The following is a 10,928-nucleotide window of genomic DNA, read 5'->3' on the forward strand; positions in this document are numbered from 1 at the left end:
CTTGGTAATCGGGTTCTGAATAAAATTACTGTTTCGTGCTTTCTTGTTATCTGAAAAGACAGGAAAATACCTATTAAGATATTTAGCATTAATACAGTCATGTACCCTTTTCCATTCTTGGTTTATAATAATAAAGGCACCATTTCCAATCTCCCTTTGAACTATAAATGGTCCTTCCAAATTCGGAGACCACTTCCCTAATTGATCAATCTTCTTATATGTAGGAATGATAGTTTTCCAAACCAGATCTCCTTCCTTGAATGTTCTATAAAAAACTTTCCTTCCATAAGTTTTAGCCCTGATTTCATTCTACTTCACAATTTGATCAATTGCATGAAGTCGATTGACATCCAAACTTTCCAATTGCTGCAATATAATTTGTTGATATTCCTCAGTAAATTCATCAATAGTAAGGCTTGTACGTCCAGATGAAACTTGAACTTCAGCTGGCAGCACAACATCTTGTCCAATGGTGAGTTGATATGGTGAAAACCGTGTGGCAGAATTTCTATTATCCCTATGCACCCATAAGGCTCGAGATAACAACAAATGCCATTTTCTTGGGTTCCCTTCAATTGTTTTCTTTATAATCTCAATAATAATCTTGTTAGTTGCTTTTGCCTGCCCATTAGCTTTGGGATAATAAGGCGAAGAATGATTCAGATGAATACCAAACTCTACAAAGAAGTTTAAAAACTTCTCCTCAGTAAAGACCAGACCTTGGTCGGTTGTTATTAAATGAGGAATACCATACCTATATATGATCTGATTCAGCACAAAATCTATCATCTCCTTTTGATCCACATTTTTTAAAGCAACCGCCTCAACCCATTTGGTGAAATAATCTGTTGCAACCAAAATAAAGCAATGATTTTTGGATGATGGAGGATGAGTTTTACCAATAACATCCATAGCCCAAGATTTAAAGGGCCATGGTTTTACCATAGCTTGCAATTCTGTGACTGGCAAGTGATTCAACTGCCCATGCTTCTCACATTCTTGGCAACCTTTGGCGAATTGTATGCAATCTTAAAAACTCTTTGGCCAAAAGAAACCCAAACGATGAATAGCCCATCTCATATTCAAACCTGCCCGATGAGCTCCACAGATGCCACTGTGCACTTCTGTCATCACCTCCAAAGCCAGTTTGGATCCCAAACACTTCAAAAGTAATCCCTCGAATGTTCTTTTGTATAGTACTCCTTCTAGCAACTGGAATCAAATGCTTTCAGCCGTATTCTAATTGGTACATTAGCTCCTGGGTCTTGCAAATACATGATGATTTATGTTCTTCAGTCAGTTCCAGCTTCTGCTTCAGGGCCGACCTCTGCACATATATCTTTTGGAATTCCCTTACAAGCTTTTTGAGCTAATTCATCTACAAATCGATTTTCCTTTCTATGGATGAACTCAATTATCACTTCGGAGATCTTTGATAGCAACCAACCTACAACATCCTTGTATCTGCGTAGATGGGGATACTTGTAAACATATTGTTTATTTACTTGGTTAATTACCAACTGAGAATCCCCTCTTATGATCACAGATTGAACTTTCCTGGCTATTAAGGCTTTCAATCCCAAGATTAAAGCCTCATATTCTGTTGAATTATGGGTCATGGCTTCTAATTGCAACTGCAACTTGACCCTTTGACCATCTGGTCCTTCCAACAAAACACCTGCACCCGATCTGTTTCCTGAAGTGGAACCATAAAAAAACATTAACCAATTTCGGGTACTTACATAAGACATATATACGGTCGGTTCCTGCTCATAACCTGCGAAGTTTGCCAAAAAATCTGCTATTGCTTGGCCTTTCACCGCCCTCAGAGGAGAATGATACAAATCGAAAGGGGCTAATTTAATGGCCCACTTCATAAGTCTGCCCTGCATAGTAGGTCTTTGCAAAATTAACTTGATGAGATCAATCCTTGAAATAACCTCAATTCTCCTAGGCAACATATAATGCTCAAGTTTGGTGCATGCAAACACCAATGAATAACACATTTTTTCTGGCATAGTATAATTTAATTATGGTCCTGTAAGAGTCTTGCTCAAGTGGTAAATTGCCCTTTCCTTTCCATCATCTCCATCTTGTGCTAATAGGCAATTGACCACTTCATACGTATTTGCCAAATAAAGTTTGAGGGGCCGACCTTCTTTAGGGGCACCAACACAGGTGGTTAAGCCAATGATTGTTTTATAACTTCTAAAGCTGTCTGTTGGTCTGATCCCCACTCAAAAGCACTTCCTCCTGCCTTCAATAATTTAGTTATTGGCCTGACCTTGCCAGCAACATTGGAAATAAACCGTCTGAGATAATTTACCTTCCCCAAAAGACTTTGTATTTCCTTAACCGTCTTGGGTGGTCGGCTGGCAAAAATCGCTTTAGCTTTATTAGCATCGATCTCAATTCCCCTCTCATGAACCAAAAATCCCAAGAAGCTCCTGGCTGAGATACCGAAAGCACACTTAGTCGGATTCATCTTCAACTTGTATTTCTTCATCCGACTAAAAACGTCTTTAAGATCCCTCAAATGTTCCTCAAAATTGGAAGATTTGACGATAACATCATCTATATATACTTCCATAGATTTACCAATGAGATCATAAAAAATTGAATTCATGGACCTTTGATAAGTCGCCCCTGCATTCTTCAAGCCAAAAGACATAACCGTCCACTCAAATGCCTAAAGCTCCTGGACATCTTAATGTTGTCTTATGAATTTCTTCTTCTGCCAAAAAGATTTGGTTATATCCTGCATAACCATCCATCAAACTGAGAATTTTGTGTCCTGCTGCTGAGTCAATTAGCATGTCAGCCATAGGCATCACATATTCATCTTTAGGAATAGCCATATTAAGATCTCTGAAATCAATGCATATCCTGATCTTACCATTCTTTTTAACCACTGGTACAATATTGGCCAACCAATCTGCATAACGACAAGGCCGGATGAAACCTACTTTAAGAAGTTTCTGAATTTCCTCTTTGATCTGAGGCATCAAATCAGGACTCATACGCCGTGGGGGTTGCTTGTAAGGCTTAAAACCTTTTTTAATAGGTAACCGATGCTCTATCAGATTTCGCTCTAAACCAGGCATTTCTGAATAATCCCAAGCTAAACAATCAATATTGTTTCTTATAACTTCGAGCATCAATATTTGTTGCTCTTCACACAAATAACCACTCATCCTAATTATTTTTGCAACCAGGTCGGTTCCTAAGTTAAATTCCAGTAAAGGATCTTGTGCTGAAAAAGCTGGCTCTGTTTTCTCTAATAAATCAGGCCAACGAAATTGTTCATCTTCTTGGAAATGAACATCATGAATCTTTTTGATTTTTTCTACTTTTTTCAAAAGCTGATCTAAATAAAACCGATTAATAAGTACACTACAATCTTGTAAATTTGCACTTTCCATAAAAGATATATTATAATGGCTTCCTCAAGAGCCATACAGTAAAACTGTTCTTTTTTAAAAGAACATTGAATTCTGGCTGATGAATTTAAAACCCTTCTTTGGGTATTCATTAGCCATAAAAAACTGAGACATTAGAGGTACATGACCGTAGTTAAAAACTGATTCTTCAACTTGCTCTGATACTCCGAAAGGGTTGTCATTTGCTTCCATTTTGAAGACCCGATTGCTTTCCCAGAACATTAATTGTTGATGCAGTGTTGATGGTACACATTTAGATGCATGAATCCAGTCTCGTCCAAGTAGGATTGAGTATGTAGTATCCGCATCCACCACAAAGAAAACAGAAGAAATCTTTTTAGGACCAACTTCAATTGAGGCGACCATCATACCTTCTGGTCTGGTCGGCTGCCTTGGGAAGCTGGTCATCTCAAAATCCATAGGAGATAAATCGTGAATTCCCTTCCCTAACTTCTTGAGAGTCTTTAATGACATCACATTGAAGACGGCTCCATTGTCTATAAAAACCTTTGTGATTGGTTTCTCGTAAATATGAGCATTAACATATAGAGGCTTTAAATGAGACGTTGTGCCTTCTGGAATGGGAGGGAAGAATATTGGAGGAACCTCTGACTGAAAATCAGGATTTGAAATCTTTGCCCATTCTGGCTCTTCTAAATAATCATCCACCAGACTTGCCCATAGGTTTTCTTCTTCAACCAATGAATTCCTGTCATTCGGCAGGGAACTCACGGCCCTAGTCGAGATTTGACAGACCTTGAATCAGCCTTCGGAATTTCGTCCATGGTATCAATTTCAGGTTGAACTGTCAGAGATTGCAAACGAAACTCCTCCAGAGATGGATTGATGTTAATCCGCTGACAATACTGACATCTGAAACCTTCAATTCTCTCATCTGGTACCCCTTTACCCCTTTTTTGTATGGACCGATCTCCCTCATGATAATTAGCAGCACCTCGCATATTGGTCGGTTGCTTTGACGAAGCGACCCCTATGGACCGACCTCCTTCCGGAGAATCAATAGCACCTTGCACATCATTCGGCTACTCAAATGAGACGACCCTGATGGACCGACCTCCTTCAGTATATTTAGTAGCGCCTCGGATGTCGTTCGGCTGTTTCAATGAGGCGACCCGTATGGACCGACCTCTTTCCGGAGAATTAATAGCACTCTTGCATATCATTCGGCTGCTTCGATGAAGAGACCTTATCCCTGTATCTCGTAGCATACCTGCGCTTGGCATTCCGAATCTGAGTACGATTCATACCTGGAAAACGAGGATCCACATCAATTGGTAAAGGCTTTTTATTTCGAGTCCATTTGCTTCCGACCAAGCCCGTCCTTCTAGTCGGGTGGTCTCGAACCAAAACTTGCTCCTTTAACTCCACAATAAAAGCACCATCTTGGTTATCCCATTTTTTAGCCACTGTATTTTTACAAACCTTGAGTTTTTCTTCTGGTCGGCCACTGTTTGATGAGTTTCCTTTTCCCGATCTAGGACTTGCTTGTATATTAACCATTGTTGTGGTTACTTTTGGAAAAGGTTGTTGCTATACACCCAAAGTAATATATTTGAGCCGACCTGCCTTAATGGCCTTTCGGATCTCATTTCGAAAATGAGTGCATTGACTTGTATTGTGAGTGAAAGAGTTATGCCACTTACAATATGGTCTTCCTTTGATCTCTTCCTTAGTAGCCAACCTTTGCCCTTTTGGAATTCGAATCTAGCCGTCAGTTAGCAAAATATCAAAAATTTCATCAGCCTTTGAATTTTCAAATGTAGGTTGCTCTTTTCCTTCAGTTCCTGGAACTGGCTTTAAATTAGAACACACATAAAGCTTTCCTGAAATGATTTCGACTGCCATTTCTTCTGTCTGATCATAATCAAAGTCATATGTTCTGTTTCCATACTCGCCATATGCTGAACTTTATTACGCCTGAAATTCTAATCATTTTCTCTGAAAAGAGACTCTAAACGTCCAGCCTTGGACGCGAGACTTGCCAAATCTTCCACATCGTGAGCAGTGAGTGCCTCTCTTAGGCGGCCATGCATATTCCTGATCACTAAATTGGTCATTTCTTTTTCATTGATTATAGTAGGACAACGTCCTTTCATCAATTGCACCCTTTCAATAAACTGTGAGGCTGACTCCTCTGGATATTGCTTCAATTCCAATAAATCGGTAAGAGAAACAGTTGGTAAAGGGTTGAAGAATCTAGCATGGAAAGCCATTTCCAAACCTTCCCAAGTTTGTATTTGCCCCGATGGCAGGCTTACAAACCATGAAAAAGCTATTATGGTAAGAGATAATCCAAATAATTGCAGTTTATAAAAAGGATTATTTTCAACTTCCCCCAACTGTGTTGTAAAGTGACCCACATGCTCTATGGTGGAGGATCCATCTTCCCCTGAAAAAGCATGGAAATCTGGTGGTCGATAATTCCTTGGAAGTGGGTAGTCATTAATGATCCTTTCAGGGAAAGGTCTTTGATAAGTAGGGCGATTGGCCATATGAGGATTCAAACCGAAAATGCACTCTCAGCACTTGCGCAATCTCTTCAGGATCCACACGAGGGTGTTGATGATCGGGGATGAAGATGGGATCTTGTACATGTTCAACATATGATGGCCCTGCGAAATTTGCTTGCATTCTTGATGGTGATATTCCTCGCGGTGTCTGAGTGGGTTGAAGAGTAACCCTTGATAAAGCTTGATCTAACATGTTCTACATGAGATTTTTTTGCTCGCGCAACATGATGTTCTGTTGCTCGCGCAACATATTCTGCATAGCCGAAGTTTGGTGATTGTTAAATTTTTGAACATAAGACAACCAATCGGTAGGTGGTTGTGGAATCTCCCCTGGATTTGGCATGACGGGTGGTGAAATATTTTCTCCCACCAGTGCTGATGATGTTTGAGGTTGTGAGCCAGCCATACTGATTTTTCTGATGATTCCGGACCTCAGTCGTATGAAATTATCTGTTGATGTAGGATCAACAATTTTGCCTTTCTCCCACTGTGGTCGCCAATTTTTTGATGTATTTTTTCAACAATAAAAAAAATAAAATCCGAAAATAGGAAATTATCTTGGAATTTGATATAATTAGTGCCTGAAATTAGGAATCTCTAAACACTGTACGGTACAGAAAATACACTGGAAAATAAAAGACTGAAATTTAAATGATGATCCCCGAATCACTGACTTTGTTGTCGTTTGAAGATGATTAAAGATCTTTTGCCAGAATAAACTCAAATGCTTAAATACTCCGCAGAAACGGTACTTGGAACCGTCACCCGAACGGTTACAACGCCTCCTCTCAACTGCCTACTGATTCTTCTCTTGCTGACACGTGTTCCCAACCGTCTTGTTATCCACATAGCCCTACCGACCAATCCACTATCCTTACTCGCTCTCAACAGTATCCCACCTCCATAACAACCGACTTGCCTGTCTGACCGCAAAGCAACCGACTTGTTGGTCCGCCCGCAGACCTTCCGACCTTTTGGTCCGACCGCAAACCTTCCAACTTGTAGGTCCGACCGCAAACCTTCCGACTTGTAGGTCCGCCCGCAGACGTTCCGACCTTTTGGTCTGACCGCAGACCTTCCGACTTGTTGGTCCGACCGCAGACCTTCCGACTTGTGGACCATCCGACCTGCGGACTATCCGACTTGCGGACTATCCGACCTGCGGACCATCCGACCTGCGGACCATCCGACCCACCTTTTTCCTCAAAAATGCCCAGTTTACCCGATCGTCTTGAAATACCCTCTTAAAGAGTCTAAAAGACCCAATTACAAGCCCACATCTCCTTCTAACTTAGGCTTTTTAACCTAATTATATATTTCATACGTAACAAAAATATAATTAAATTATTAAATATTAATATAAATTAATATAAAAGAATAAAAAAATATATATAAACTTAAATTTAAGAAGAGACTGTTAAAGGACAAATCTCCTTATCTATTTTGGCATATGAAGATTTCCATTCTTTTCTTTGCCAACCATTTCAAGTTTTCATTTGCAGCAAAATGTCTTATATGGCTGTTGCAACATTCTGACAACAACCTTACTTGTTTTACACCTTCTCGATTTATGGGTACACAAGACAATATAGATGATCTAAAGTTGTCAACTTAGCATTAGAATTTATGCAGAGACACTCTATTCCATTTGTATGCATGGCTGCTATCTTGTTTGCTGTGAAATGCTTTTGGTTGTTACTAGGGTTTTTATTTTTTATAATGTGGGAACGTGAAGCCGTTACTCGTGGAGTGCGCTCTGGGTAAACCCCCGATCGAATTTAATACCTTGCGAAATAGGCCCGAGAAGGCAAGTCATACTAAGCGAACCGTATGTGGCAGGTGGATCTGGAGACGTCGGAGGTTTGAACCCATGACTTCAAGATTACGAATTCACCCCCACACTACCAGGTCATCCCTTACGGGACTTGTTTGATGGTTTTTAGAGTTATGTTTAGAGAGAGAAAGTGAGTTCGATGCTCTCAACCCCGACCCTCATCTTCTCCATGTTCTGAACGAGTGTTTATCATTTTTACTTGCCGGACAGTTCGACGGAGGAAGGGTTATCGGAGTTTCGATTAGGAGAGATGTTCAAATTCTGAGCAGCCATGCTCTTTGGTAGTTGTCAGTACGAGCTTGTGATAACTTTAGCCCGTGGAGGAGTTTTCCTATGTAATCATTGTAGAAGTATGAGTTGGAAGAGTTGTGGTTTGTTTTTGTTCTTTAATCCGCACTAATTAGTAGAACTACTCTTTGATTGGTATCTCCGGATATATATTTGTTTATAATCAAAATGGTTAACAAACTCTTCTCTCATTTACTGCATTGTATTTCTTCATATATATGCTTAACAGTAAAACGTTATAACTGTGATATAACTATGTTTCGAAAGTTGACGCTATTTTAGATGTTTGAAGGAGTTTTGGTGGAGCATCTATTTTCCAACATAGACAAAATAATAAATATAAATTTTAGAAGATCGAGCAAAATGATGTATTTATAGTAAACTGAAAATATATATATTTTAGGGGCATGGGCGCAATTGCCCCGCCAAGTCTCCATTGACATCCGTCCATGTCCATTCTAGATAAAATATTATTTTTATTATTTTTATTTTTATTTTCATTCATTCTATATAATTTGTCAATTTTTTTTTAAAATATTATATACATTAATATATTTTAAATTTTATTATTTATGATTTTTTAATCTTAATTAAATTATTTAGTTGTCTTAAATTTAATATATAATTATTTGTATTATACAATAATTATTTTTAGTAATATATTTTTTTTAATTATTCACTAATAGTAATATTTTCCCTAAATTCTGGTATCTATATTAATGTAAATATTTTTACTTGGGACGGATGGAGTAATGATAGTAATAATAATAACAATAATAAGGAATTAACTATCAAAATATTTTGAATAAGGGTGTGTTTTTTTAGGGAGTTTTGGTGAAATTTAGGTTTGAGTTTGATTTTTATTTGAATTTTGAAGTGAGTTTGAATTTATGTGTTTCTTTTGTGTTAAAGTTTGAGTTGGATTTTGGAGAGTTTTAATGTGTATTGATTTGATTATAATAAATATAATAATATAAATATGTATTAATTTATATAATTTAATTATAAATTTATATTATACCACATATATATTTCTAAATATTTAATTATTGGTATTATAAAAAATTTTATTCTCTAAAATTAACATATATATTGTATATATTTTATTAAATTATAATTATTAGAATTCTTTTATATTTATAATTTAAAATGAAACAAAAAAAAGAAAGAAAAAAAAAAAAAAAAGACGCTGCCAGGTCTGCCCTTCCAAACCCCTCCAGCCCAGTTTTGGGCTGAATTACTGTGCATACCCTAATTATTTTATGGAATTAGTTAAGTGTTAATTGCCCTGTTTACTAAATGAAAATTCACAAATAACACATTTTTAAATAGCACATGCACATGTTTTAAATTTACATTATATTCAGTTAAAATTAATTCTATAATATTTTCGATACTTTTTTATTTTCGTCAATTAAAAGGAAACATTCTCTTAATTTTTGTTATAGCTATTGCAGCCGATGACTTAAACAATCATTGGATCGACTATTGTTTCAACAATTAATCGTAAGAGAAAATTGATATGTATTATGTATTGAGTAAATTATTGTTATTTATTGTTTACTGTATTATATTAATATAAATTGTATCGTCTATCGTCATATCATGTACTATCTAGTATAATATGATCTGCTGGTAAAACCATGCACTTTGTTAAATTATAAAAATCCAGCACAATAATTGCATCTATATTTTAAAGATGCGATTATTTCCTCACCTGACGGATTATGTATTATGTCAAAGTAGGGATATCAAATGGGGCCGGTTAGCTCCGGACCCGCTCTTAATGGGGTGGGTTCGGATCTAAATAATATGTTTCGGGGCGGGTTGTGAATTTAAAATTTTAAACTCGGCCGGTTTCGGGGTGGGTTACGGGTTTTACTAAAAATCCGTCCCAACCCGGACCCGGACTCGAACCCGGATATTTTTTAAAATTATTATAACTAATATATATGTACATTTATATAATAAAAATATATTATTTATTTACTTAAATAATTTTAAATATAAAATTCAATTAGTCGTCTGCTCCAACCATTATACCTAATATATATGTATATTTATATAATAAAAATATATTATTTATTTATTTATCTTATTTTTATGAATCAATATTTAATTGTTTTTAGATTATTTTTTTATGTTTTTAATGCTATTTGTTTTAGTATTCGATTGTTAAAAAAATATTTATTATTATATATTTTTTAAAAAAACAGATTTGCCGGGTTGGCTGCGAGTCCTGGGGCCGGGTGGAAGCAGGGTGGGGCGGGTCTCGGGGCCTGCAGAACCCGTCCCGAACCCGCTCCGTTGACATCCCTAATGTAAATAGTGAACATAAAACAACAAAGTTTTTGGGTTTGTTAGATGATTTGTGTCCTCAACTTAATGGACATATATAGCCCAATGCGAGGGCTATGTCTCCTTCTACCCCAATTTATTTATAATCCAACAATAAATGATTAAAAAATTAGATTCTATTTTTCTTTTTCATTTTTTTGGTGAGAGTGTTTGAATTGTAATAGTTTTAAATAAAAAAAAATTATTAGATATAATATTTTATATAAAATATATGTTTTTTCCTCGTTCAGTAAAAATAATCTATTTGGGTTATAAACAAAAATTTTAAAAAGTTATTAAAAAGTATGAAAGTAAAAAGATAATTGCCTATATTTTTTAAAGTTTAATTAGTAAGTGATATAATCTTCTAAATAAAAGGTATGTTTTTTCCTCTCTGTAAAAATAATCTATTTGGGTTATGAAAAAAAAAAAAAAAATTAAAAAAAATTAAAAAGTAAGAAAAGTAAAAAGACAGTTGTGAGTATTTTTAAAAATTTA

The sequence above is a fragment of the Andrographis paniculata genome, unplaced genomic scaffold, assembly GCF_009805555.1.
Source record: "Andrographis paniculata isolate CXL003 unplaced genomic scaffold, ASM980555v1 Contig52END, whole genome shotgun sequence".
NCBI lineage: Eukaryota > Viridiplantae > Streptophyta > Magnoliopsida > Lamiales > Acanthaceae > Andrographis > Andrographis paniculata.